The sequence below is a fragment of the Sinohyriopsis cumingii genome, chromosome 5 (assembly GCF_028554795.1).
Source record: "Sinohyriopsis cumingii isolate HCF-2022 chromosome 5, ASM2855479v2, whole genome shotgun sequence".
Taxonomy (NCBI): Eukaryota; Metazoa; Mollusca; class Bivalvia; order Unionida; family Unionidae; genus Sinohyriopsis; species Sinohyriopsis cumingii.
The window spans coordinates 27,767,467-27,779,561 of NC_142965.1; the positions used below are offsets into that span (position 1 = coordinate 27,767,467).

Genomic DNA, 12,095 nt, shown 5'->3' on the forward strand with positions numbered 1-12,095 from the left:
TGCTATTAAGTGCGTCAAAGATTATATAGACAAATTTCCCAATATATATTTGAATACCCCATTTTCGTAACAATGGAAGAAAGGGAATTTGTAAAACACCTAATTATTAAAGAATATGAAGTATCTCGCGATGGAATTATTAGAAATTTTCGATTAAAAGGACAAATTGGTTCTGTCAATAATTTTGGTCATTTTATGCTCAGGATTAAAAATAATGCGTACCTTTCTCATATATTTATTTGTGATTGTTTTAATGGACTAATTGAAAAAGGTTTTGTAATTGATCATATTCATTCATATCCGCGAGAAAATACTCTTCTATTTTATAATGTCTAGCATATATTTGCCTAGTGGATAATTTACTTGCATGAATATATGAGTATTTTCATTTTTTTTCAAGAATAAATAGATTAGTGTATTCAAGATCTGATGTAAGTGTTGTATTGTTTCAGTGATTTGTTTTTTATCGTCGTTGGGATATTCTTGAATATAATTCTTGAATAACTGCGGTATGGTTGTCAATTTATTTCGATGTTCGTTTTTAATTTTATTAGCTAATGACGTAAAAAAAATTTCATAAACAAATTCCTAATTATCAGGAGTAACATAAGTTATTGAGAACGGCGTGTATGGAAAAACCTTACCGTCGGGATCATGAATATAATCATTTTGAATACCCCATGGATAACACTCCCTATAATCTGGAGTTATTATAAATATTTTCTTATTTGTGATGAATTTGACATATTTTGGTTCTAACGGTCCTTGATAAACACGTGTAATATCAGATCGTCCTATGACGGATCTAATCGATTATATATATAATATATATATATATATATATATATATATATATATATATATATATATATATATATATATATATATATATATATATATATATATATATATATATATATATATATATATATATATATATATATATATATATATATATATATATATATAAGCGGCATAATCTAGCGACTTTATTCTATCGCCGCTGATAATGTTGGTTCGTGAACAGTGATAGCTATTTTAGATTATTTTCCAGTGATAGATTTGCTCTGAAATTCATCATTGATTTGTTTAATTTGATAACGGTCTGTGCGAATACCAACAACTTGCCAATCGTGGGTTCCATCTGATTTTTTTTTCTGTACAAATATCAGTGAATTATTTGTTTGCAATCCACCAAATGATTTTGATCTAATATTTGGCCAACTGTGATATACTCGCAATTGTGCTAGGGCTATTTCTTTCCCTGGAATTACAGTTGGAAAACTAATGCTAAATTCAGGAAAGTTGAGCTTCCTGATATCATCGTGGTTTTCAACGGAGTTATATAAACGACGATCTATTGCAGTAATTCATTTGACGTTGACATTATTATTATTATTATTATTATTATTATTATTATTATTATTATTATTATTATTTTCTAAATCTGACGTAGATTCTGACACAATCATGTATACATTGGTACCTTCGCGGTAAATTATAATCATTTCTGTGAACTCAGGATCTGATATTATTCCATCACTACTTGTCTTTAAAACATCGTATTTATCCTGAAAAATAACAACCTCATGCTGGTCCCCTCCAAAGAGGTTCATAAGATCAGCAAGATCATCTTTAGTTGTGTATTTCTACAAAGAAATATAATCTTTTTTTCTTTCTTGTTTTGATAGAAGGTTTTCCTTAAATATCTACCAGTATACTTTAAGATCTGTTTAAAACAGAACTCGTGTACGCAAGTACAAACTTATGAGGTACACCGGAAGATTTTGACACAGCGTCGAGTACAGCAATTACTTCACAGCCACATATTGGTGGATCAGTTATTGTCTGTGTTGGTAAGGTAGAATACCAGATCGGAGTACTTTGCACTTTGCTGACATATTTGAAAAATTTCTTTGGCGGCGCCAACCCATACGAATCGAAATAAATAATTCCACGTGGATCAATCGCGTATGCAACCCAATGAGTACCTGGACAAGAACTTCCATCGAGGTTAATGATACATGCTTCAACACGGTTTGGTTGTTTTGGTAATTAATCATGCATAAAAACACCTCTGAATTTTTAAATATTTAATCGCTTAGCAGCATCAATTAAATCAAAATTGGATATAGAAAGGAGACGCTTTGCGTCTGATGAAGTGTCCCGTGAAGTTTTAGACCATGACCTTACCATGAATGGGGGTTCCTGGTAATCTTAGACTCTTTCCCTTTTATTGGAAGATTTTATTCCGTGACCTGTTGCTTTCTTTAGTGCCATTCCAGAGGCAGTTCCAACAGCACCAAGTGCTGCTGCTTTTGCAACAGCTGGCACTGCAGCGGCGATTAACGCTGGTATAGCTGCAAGCATGAAAATATGCCTCCCATCATGACTGCGTCTTTGATGGCACCTGCAGAAAGATTAAGTCTAACGCCAGTCTTTGATTGTTTAGAGTCACTGAAGTGCCTGAGTTGGCGTTCAGTCAGTGATAGTTTATTCGGACAACCTTCAATTTGTTGTTTTTTAGTGATATTTTATTCCGCATTTATTTGTTGATTTCGATAGAAGCTTTTTAATCTGACCAGGAGTCAGACTGACACTAACATGATTATATGACATTATAATATCATGAGCGATTTAATTACATGTTTTCTACTGGGCATCAATAACTGTCATTCGTCCACCAACATCTTCAAGTAGTATTGTTTTATCTGAGAGTATAACCGCGATTGCTCTTTAACCACAATCAGCGGGTAGTATATCTATTTGAGCTCGGAAGTGTATATCAACTAAAAAAAATCCAAATGTTCCAGTGAAAAGTAATATATCGAATGCAACATCGAGAAATCCCGCTGGGATATCTGCAAACCAGAATCAACAGTTTGATCACGTCCCATAAATATTATCAAACGATGATAAGCACGTGCAATATTTTTGAGATCAAAATTCAGCAACACTTCTTCAGAAGGTTATTAATGTCCGTTTATCTGTATGGAAACCGCACTAACCCCAAGCTTATCAAACACCATTGGATTTCGTTCCTGTGAATCTACTGTAGCTTTTTCCTGAAATGCGATGAATATATGTCGTGGTGCTGACACCCCTTGGTGTGATTCTATATGCCATGTGAATAACCCAGCAGCATTACTTTGAATACTGTCTGTTCTCATTGTCAACCATGATAATATTGATTTACCACCCTGATCCATGAAAGAAAGCAACCGTTGTTCTTTGGCCAGCGATGGAATCATTACTGGCATCCACAGCCAAAGTTTTTTTAGTATTACTTCCCCAGCACCAACTGCAGCATCACGCCATATTGCAACATTGTCAATGGCTTTTCTGACAAGTACCATGGTGTGTTTAGCTCAAAATATGACTTTTCTAACATTTCTATAAAATCCAAATATATGTGATAGTGGAATCACAAATGAAAATTCTTCATTGTCATTTAACATTAATCTACGTGCGGCAAATCCTAAATTGAAATGGACATTCATTGATAGCACTGAATCGGTAGGTCCATCCCGTGCAGCGTTTCTTAACTTATGGATGATCAGTTATATCCTTGGCAAACATCATTAACGGACCAGCTGACCTCGAGTAATCATCGGAATACCTTGCCAGACCTAATATTGTTGTGGCAACATCAACAATTTTGAGACACGATTCAATATTTATTCCGTCAATCATGTATGTGGCACTATTAAATAATGCCACAACACCATTGTTAACAAAACCTTGTCGTATCATCATTTTTAAAAAGTCTACCTTCGATCTCAATGAATGCCTCAGCGGGTATGACATATATACTTGTATCCTAAACCTGTAACTCGATTCTTCCTCTTGCGTCAGGTACATGTGCGTCATAAAAATAATATTGATAATCACGCACAGATTCATCTTTGAGAACTGGTCAAATATGTCAAGCGCTGGATCAGATACACATTTGAATATTTGATTATAATTGTTATCGTCTAACACGAAGACCATTTCGGGAAATTCCATTTCCTCCTATCAGACTAGCAGTTATATTTTTTCTTTCTCCGATAGTGGTACACCAGCCAACTCTGCTAGTTTTTGATTTGCAGCTTAATTTTTTATTTTACTAACATTTGCAGGCAGAACTTCAGTGCTGGACAATTTTACTGGCTGCGGTCGGACCGCTTGTGGTCTGCGTAATAATCGTGCTAGTCTATCCTTGATTGCTGAAAGTGCTTTACTAGCAAAATCACCAACAGTACCAATACTTTTTTCACTAACAACGTCAATAGCTTTCATTGATAATTGTTTTGCAATTGATATTGCTTTTGGGGCTATCCTTCTAAATAGACCCGTAACAACATCACCAAGTCCATCACCGTAGATCCTTTTGTACGTTGCTAGTCGCGAATTTATCACCCTGGCCATGATCGGTCCACGTTGAGCATTATTTAAGATCATCTTATTTTAGTCATTCTAATTACTTCCATTAATCAGTGATAATCATCAACGATTTCATCGATGAGAGACCTGTAAATATTAATGTTCATGATACCACCTGTAAATAATCGTTGACAAATAACAGCTGCTTCATTAATGATTTTTGGTGAATTATTATCGGCTGGTCTTCAGCCAATCAGAATTTCTAATCGTTCAACATCGGCGAGAACATTATTGGGACATGAGGTAATAAGGCCACTCCCCCTGGCACCTGTACCAAGACTAATTCACGTGACACTAGAGTCAGACAATACTATTTTGTTCTCTCATTACCCTCATCCCATCTTCCATTGCTTCTAATTCTTCTTTTTCCACACTTGTTGTTTTGACTGCTTTTCTTACCTGTTTTTGATGCTTTCCTTTTTGATTTTGCTTTTTCAAGTTGCTGCTTCATTTCTTTTTCTCTTTATCAACTTTCTTCTTTTGTTTGCTCAATCTGCTGCCCGGCTAAAAAAGAGTTAAACTGTCTAAAATCTTCAACAGATCTGATCTGCGGAATATCAGTAGCAACACGATATATATCGCTAACCCAGTCGCCATATTTCAGAGTATCAACATATTTGGGTTTTGCATACTTTTCTATCGTATGATATCCAAACGCGGCAATATTAATTAATTGGGTTTGGTCAATGATAGCGGCAATACATTCAGACGTAAATTTATATCTATTATATTGGTTCTGGCTCTTGCCAGAGGTTGTGGTTGAACTTCAGGTTATGGTTGAGGAGGTTGCTGGGGTGTGTGTGTGAACTGCTTGAAGACTGCCAGCAATAAAAACAGGCAATATCTCAAGAGTTTTTTGAGCCTCCTCAGCTGCTATAGCAATTTTCTTGGTTGGTTCGACAATTGGTTTAAATAACTGTTCTGCACCGTTTGTAAATTCCACCTGAGACTCGTGACGCGCTTGTAATTTGTTTCTGACAGAATCACGGACTGGAATATATTTTTCAATTGCCTATAGTCGCTCTCGAGCTAGTCTAGCTGTGCGAGCTTCTATTATTGGAGCACGATCACACATTATTATTTTACATTATTAATGATTTAATTATGCACACACTGCAGCAGCATTGAGGGCTCAACCAATAAATGAGTGGCCAACACGTAAATGAACACACATATTTTTGGAAAATAAAAAGCGACAGATATAAGTAACAAAATAAGCTAACCCAATTAGAGAAAATATTGGTCGTTAGAGGCTTTGGTTTAGCGTTATTGACCTAGTATTAGTGTTCATTTTCTTTCGTACGAAGCTTTAAGTTCGCGAACGGACCCTTCACAATTGACATGTTCGCCCTCCCTGCTGCTCTTAGTCTAAACTATTTCCTGTCCTGTTATGAATAGTGTTAATGAATTGTAGTGTCAATTGTATGATGGTGTTCTGCTAGGTGGGCTCCTCGTCCTCGTCTGTAGGTCGTGCGGCTTGGCGGGCGGGCTGATCGGCCTCTTCGGATGGTCGAACAGTTTGGCGGTCCGCTAGGACACGTCTGCAGGACGGAACTGCTTGGCAGGCTACGTTATCTTCACCGGATACTGGGTAAAGGATGTGGTGGTAGTGCAATACAATGGATGCAAAATGATTACCTTCTGAGTGCTCGATTATGCTACAACTTTTGGCGTTAATGTCGAAGTACGTCTGTTCCCTCACAGTGGAAGGAATCGAATGGAATGTAGCGGAAAAGTCAGACAGATGATGACGATAAAATTCAATTAAAAGTCGTTATTGCCTATCGGGCATGCACGACTCGTTAATACCCTTATTGTGGGTTTGTTAATTGATCGTGAGGGGTAGTACGGAGCCCCACCCTTTCAACGCTTTAATGTGTGCATGGCACACTAATTAATTTAAATGTTCAGGGGTGGCAGGGATGAAGGGATGGAGACAGTAATGGAGCCGCTTGTTAACATCCGGGATTGTTTTTGACCCTTTTTCCGAAAGTAAAAGAATCGTCTTGATTAATGTTGACTCTGTGCTATTTATGATTGATTATTGAAGAAGTGGGTAAGACAGCATATTGTATATTTTGTGGGTTTTATTTAAATTAACAACGTTCGATAGTTTTAGGTTCTATTTAATTGTGATATATTACATTCCGCCTTGTGCGGTGGGCCTGATGAACTGAGTATTAATCACCTTATAAATATAATTTGGGGCCTTAAGACCTATATCTAATTTTGATGCCGCATTGTTCAGCGAGTCCTGTTGGTCATGAGGTTATTAGACCACCTTATTATTCTAATTTCGGATCCTCAAAAGCTAAACCTATTTATTTGAGTCTGTTCGATCATGGCTACTTTCTGCAGCTTGGCCTGATGTCTGGGTTTATAGACACCTTATATATTTTCTTGTAATTCCGGGACAGATGAAATCTATCTATATATAGTATGTATTGCGTCATTTCATAGTGCTGAATAGAGAGGAATAAATGAAAGAGGTTGTTAGTAATATTTGGAGATATAGTTGTATGATATGTAAAATGTTGACCTGATTTTATTGTCATTTCTATATTCTGCTATTCATCTGTAGTAAATATGGATTCAGATAAACTATATGTGACTTGGTTGCATTGAATGTGTTATTTATACTAATCTTTAATAATAGTGTCTTTCAGGAATAATTGTTGCTATGGGCGTTGCCTTTAATGGCCATTGTTTAGTGGATTTTAACAGCTGACATGTGTCAGACGGATGATTCAGTATGCTAAGCTAAATTTAGTAAAGTTACATTAAGCTAATAATTAATATCTGGTTAGTTAAGGGTCTTGTCACTTTACTGCATTGCATATGTTGGGTTTTAGTGAATAATGTTTTAGAGATTTGAATTTCGATAATACTTATTACGCTATGATATGCTTATATTGCAGATTGTCCAGATGGCTTTTACAGACGCACAAAAGGCATGGAGTTCCATTGCAGCAGATGATAGATCTGAGTCCAGACAGTCTTATCCAGGTACCATGCGACCTGAAATCTAGCGTCTTGCACCTGCCAGATTGTTCCCCTGCGCTTCTCACAAAGCCCGACAACAATGATGTTTAGTGGACAGTGATTGGTATTAAGGTACTCTGGACTTTGAATATTATGCGTTGGAGTCTTTTGTAGGGTTAGGAAGATATCAAAATGAAATATGGAAACGGAAGGGGGGTGGAGTAATTTGGTTGATCTTGTTGATCTAAAAGCTGTACCTACTAATTAGGGTTATATTTTTTCTTGCTTACCTATCTCTTTCAGGAGGAACACTATATCATTGTACGTCAAACTGATGTTGGAATTACTGTGTCTGAAAACTTCCGTGTTGGTCGTTGAAAATCCTGAAGAGTTTTGCTTAGTCCTAAAGATTTCCCGTTGTGCTTGGTATTTTTTGCACACGTTGAATGCATGATTTAGATTCTAAGGAGTTGGACAATGAAGGCAATGCAAGCCCGAAACCCTGTTGTTTTGAAGGAATATTCTAAAACTGCTGGCTAATAGTTTTCCCGATCTTGATTCTATTGATGCCTTTCTGGTCATGTTTACTAGCCAGTATGGGTGCCTTTATGTTCTTGCACATATTCTTTTGAATAGAGTACACTGTGCGTTCTTGTTTACTACTATCCCAAGCCTGTTCCCATTTTCCTATGATTTTCTTACTGATGATAGATTTCTTTCGTGCTGTAATGGAGTGGGATTGGGTTCAACTCTTGGAGCTTATTTTTGGCTGCTAGACCCGCTTTGTCGTTTCCTGGGATGTCAATGTGAGATGGTATCCACATAAATTATATTGTCTTATTTTGTTTTCCATGGCTCTAAGTAGCAGGTTGGTCTCTTTTACAAAGTTATCCCGGCTGGTAGAGCTGATCTTAATATGCTGAGTGAATCTCTGATGATTATTGCTTTGCAGATGCTGGTGGATTGGACCCATTTAAGGGCTTCAATTATGGCCCAAAACTCTGCTGTGTATGTAGAGCAGTTGTCTGGGAGTCTGGCTCCGAGGTCTATATTTTCTTCCGGTATTACTATTACTGCTGCCGTTCTGTCAGGATCTTTGCATATTAATCCGTCAGTATAGATTTCGATGTAACCTTTGTATAACTCGTCAATGGCATATAGTAATTTTGCTCTTATTTATAATGGTTGTTAATGTTTGGATCCAAGATTTGCTGCTAATAAATTGACTTGTGAGGTGTTGCATGTTTATTGTATGTGTATCTGATTTGATCTGCCTGCAGGTTTTGAATTTCTAGGTTTTTTGCTAACTCGTGTATTATTTTCATCCACGTGGATTTGGTACTAACCTGCGGCGGCTAAAAGGAATGTTAGATTTAGATTCTTGTCATAGTAGATTGAGCAGGATGTGTATCGTCATGTAATGATATTCTTGCCGCATATCTTAGTAATAATTCTTACCTCCTTAGCCGTTTTGGTGGTTCTCCTGTTAGGACCTGTAATTCTTCTTTAGAAGTATTTCTGTCAGCTCCTGTACATATGCGTAAAACAATTTAGAATGTTTTCTAGTTTAATCAAAAGTTTTGGATTCAACAAGGCATAGACCTGACATCCATAGTCTAGCTTAGATCTAATTAGTGATCTATATAGCGTTATGAGTGTGTTCTGATCCGTTCCCCAATTAAGTCCTTTAATATTATTAAGGAGATTTAAATCCAGTTACATCTTCGGATTAGTTCTTTGATGTGGTATTTATAGGCGAGATGTTCATCAAAATACCTACCCAGAAACTTTGCGACTTTCTCCAATCTGATTTGGGTGTTTTGGATGTACAAGGTCGGGTATTCTCTTTTTATCTTGGTCTTAGGTGAAAACATTATTGGCTTTACTTTTTAAAGTTTAAAACTCCACTTGTCGACACACCGTCCAATCTGATTTAAACTATATTGGATTTCGCCGATCATTTTGTTGCTGCAAGGTTACCTACATTGTCTATGCCGCTGTAGTCGGAAAATTGTAATAAATCTAACTTGGCAAGATCGACAGAACGCTCCAGGTTATTGATCATGATGTTAAATAGAGTGAGGCTTAATCACGTCCCTGTGGTGTGCTATTTTCTAGTACATGTGTGTCCGAATATTGGTACCCAGTTCTTGTCCTGATTTGTCGTCCAGTTAGGAAATGTGATATCCACTGGTGTATGTGATATCCACTGGTGCATGCAGCCATTAATAGCGTAATGGTTTATTTTCGCAACTAGGCCATTTGTCCACACTAGGTCAAAAGCTTTTCTAGGTCGAAGAAAATTGCTACGGGATTGCGATCACATTTCCATTTAGCGTGGGAAGGCTTGTTTTATGATCGATTCAAGTCGAATTAGTTGATCTATAGTTGATATTTTATTGCGAAAGCCACTGTGGTTTTTAAAGATTAAATTATTATTTTCCAGATGGTTTTTAAAATCATAGTTTCCGTCACTTTACAAATGTAATCTGTGAGGGATATTGGCCTATAGGAATTAAGTTATGTTGAGGCTTTACCAGTTTTGTTATTGGATTTACAATTGCTTATATCCATCCATTTGTTAGGGATTTTTTCCGGTTTTCCAGGATGTATTGATTAAGTCTAGCAATGCAATGTCTATATTTTCGGATAGGTTCATATAGATTTCATGTCCTAAATTATCTTCTCATGGCGAGGTTTAATTTTTACTTTTCAGTGCTGTTCTCCATTCGTGTATGCTAAAATCCATATTTAGTGGCGAGAGGTTTGCCTCCTAACTCCGTAATCAGCTGCGGCTAGTTTTGTTCTTCTATATTCCTATGTGTTTGGAATTGGGTAGAATGATTTTAATTACTGCTCATTCCCGCGAAGTGTTCAGCTAGTAGATCGGCTTTCTGATTCTTTGTTATCGCTCCAGTTATATTAGGCATGGGTTGAATTAATTTAGTTACTTTCCTTTATTTTCTTCGAAACCTGTTTTGCATTGCTTCTAAATCTAGGATGAACAGTACTTATGCCAAGTATTTTCTTTCGCGATGCGAATGATTAGTTTTGCCGATTGCCCCATTGTCTTCTATAGAGAATCCGAGGAGAGGCCCGTGTGCCTGAATCTGTTTCAAACTATTTTCTTTTCTTTCAATGCTTTCTTTTTGCATTCATGGTTCCACCATGGTACTGACGGCTTTGTATTCTGATCTCTCTCTCCTCCCGTCTTGGGGATGCTCATAGGCGCCGCGATGACAGTGTTTCTATTACATTCTGATTATATTTGTCTATGTTGACATCTTGAAGTTGCTCTAAGGTCGTATCTTTGAGTATAGAGCTGAATGCAAACCAATGAACCATATCAAATCTCCGCTTAGGTAGTTTGGTGGAGTTAACAATTGTGGTAGTTAAATTGAGGGTGATTATTATTGGGAAGTGGTCACTTCCTAATGTGCTGGTCTGATCGACTTCCCAGTTTGCTATTTCACCTAATTTGGGCGTAGAAGTCGATTGGTCTATTGCTGATAATGAGCCGTTTTCCAGATTAATCCTTATTTTTTTGTTTCTTGGTTGGGTACAGGTTCTTACTGCAGATTTATTATTATCATGCAGTGTGGCATTTGACATTTCTGTTGTTTGTGGTCTTCTCTCCTATTTGAGATATTTCACAGCAGTCTTTGCCTTTTAGTATGGTAAGTGTTCTGTTTCCATTAGGCGTAAAAACAGTCACTTGATTTGTGATGGTGCAATTCTCGACAGGTGGCACATCTCTGTCCTTTGGATGTGCATTTACCGGCATGTTGGCCGCCACAGTTGTTACACACTGGTTTGTATGTGCATGATCTAGTGTAATGCCCCCATGCCTTGCAGTTGCTGAAACATCCGTGTTTCTTGATCTACTCCTCCAGTTTGTAAAAATGTATGTTTGTACCAAATCTGACAAGCAGGGATGGAATTGACAGGAACTCCACCAGTACTGCTGCCGTTTCATGACCTTGGTTGTTCTTGAATCTGTATGCTTTGTAAATATTTGATCATTGATGTAAAAGTTCTTCTTGTTTTTGATAGGGCAATTGCAATACTTTTAGTGCTCAGATTAAGTACTTGTATATTGCTACTGGTAATATATAAAGTATGTTCTTTGGGGTGGTACTTTTGGGTCTGTTGGTTAGATTTCTCAGGTTTCCTTTCATACTGATTGTTCCATTGATGATGTCAGTAGTCTTATTATCCTTTTCCTCATTCTGCCTAATCGTTTTCTTACCAACTGTCCGTTTAATAGGTTCCTTTGCCTTTGTCTTTTTCCTGTTGTTTGGTTTCTCTCTTGAGGTTTTATTTACTACATTCTTACCCTGTTTTGTAGATTTTGCCATGGATTGTCCATTTTATGGGTTTTCCCCTTGCCATCATATTGGCTGCATCTTCAACAATTGGTGACACAGGCTTTTTCCAGTATGCCTCGTCTTGTGAGGCAACGATGCGTTCTATTTCAATTGCCTACTGTGTGTCTGGGAAATGATTTTTCTACAATGGTCCAGGGGTTTGACTGCTTTCCTTCTGATGGTGTCATTTTTGAAGGTTGTTCAAAGATAACTCTGCTGAGGAGACTGCTTGATTTGATGTAGTTGTCTCGCTTGCCTGTGATGTTTGGCTAGTTTTGGTCATCACCATGCCAGCATAAGATCTAATGGGCGATGTTACTT

At 37.0% G+C, this 12,095-nt stretch overlaps 1 long non-coding RNA gene across 1 annotated transcript in view; it reads left to right on the forward strand.

Annotated features, from left to right (window-relative positions):
• The window catches only part of LOC149798843 (uncharacterized), a 64,275-nt gene that overhangs the window by 43,410 nt on the left and 8,770 nt on the right, over positions 1 to 12,095 (forward strand). Inside the window, exon 3 of the long non-coding RNA XR_016421036.1 lies at positions 7,344 to 7,539. This is a non-coding gene — a long non-coding RNA (uncharacterized LOC149798843). The remainder of the gene's footprint in view (positions 1 to 7,343; positions 7,540 to 12,095) is intronic.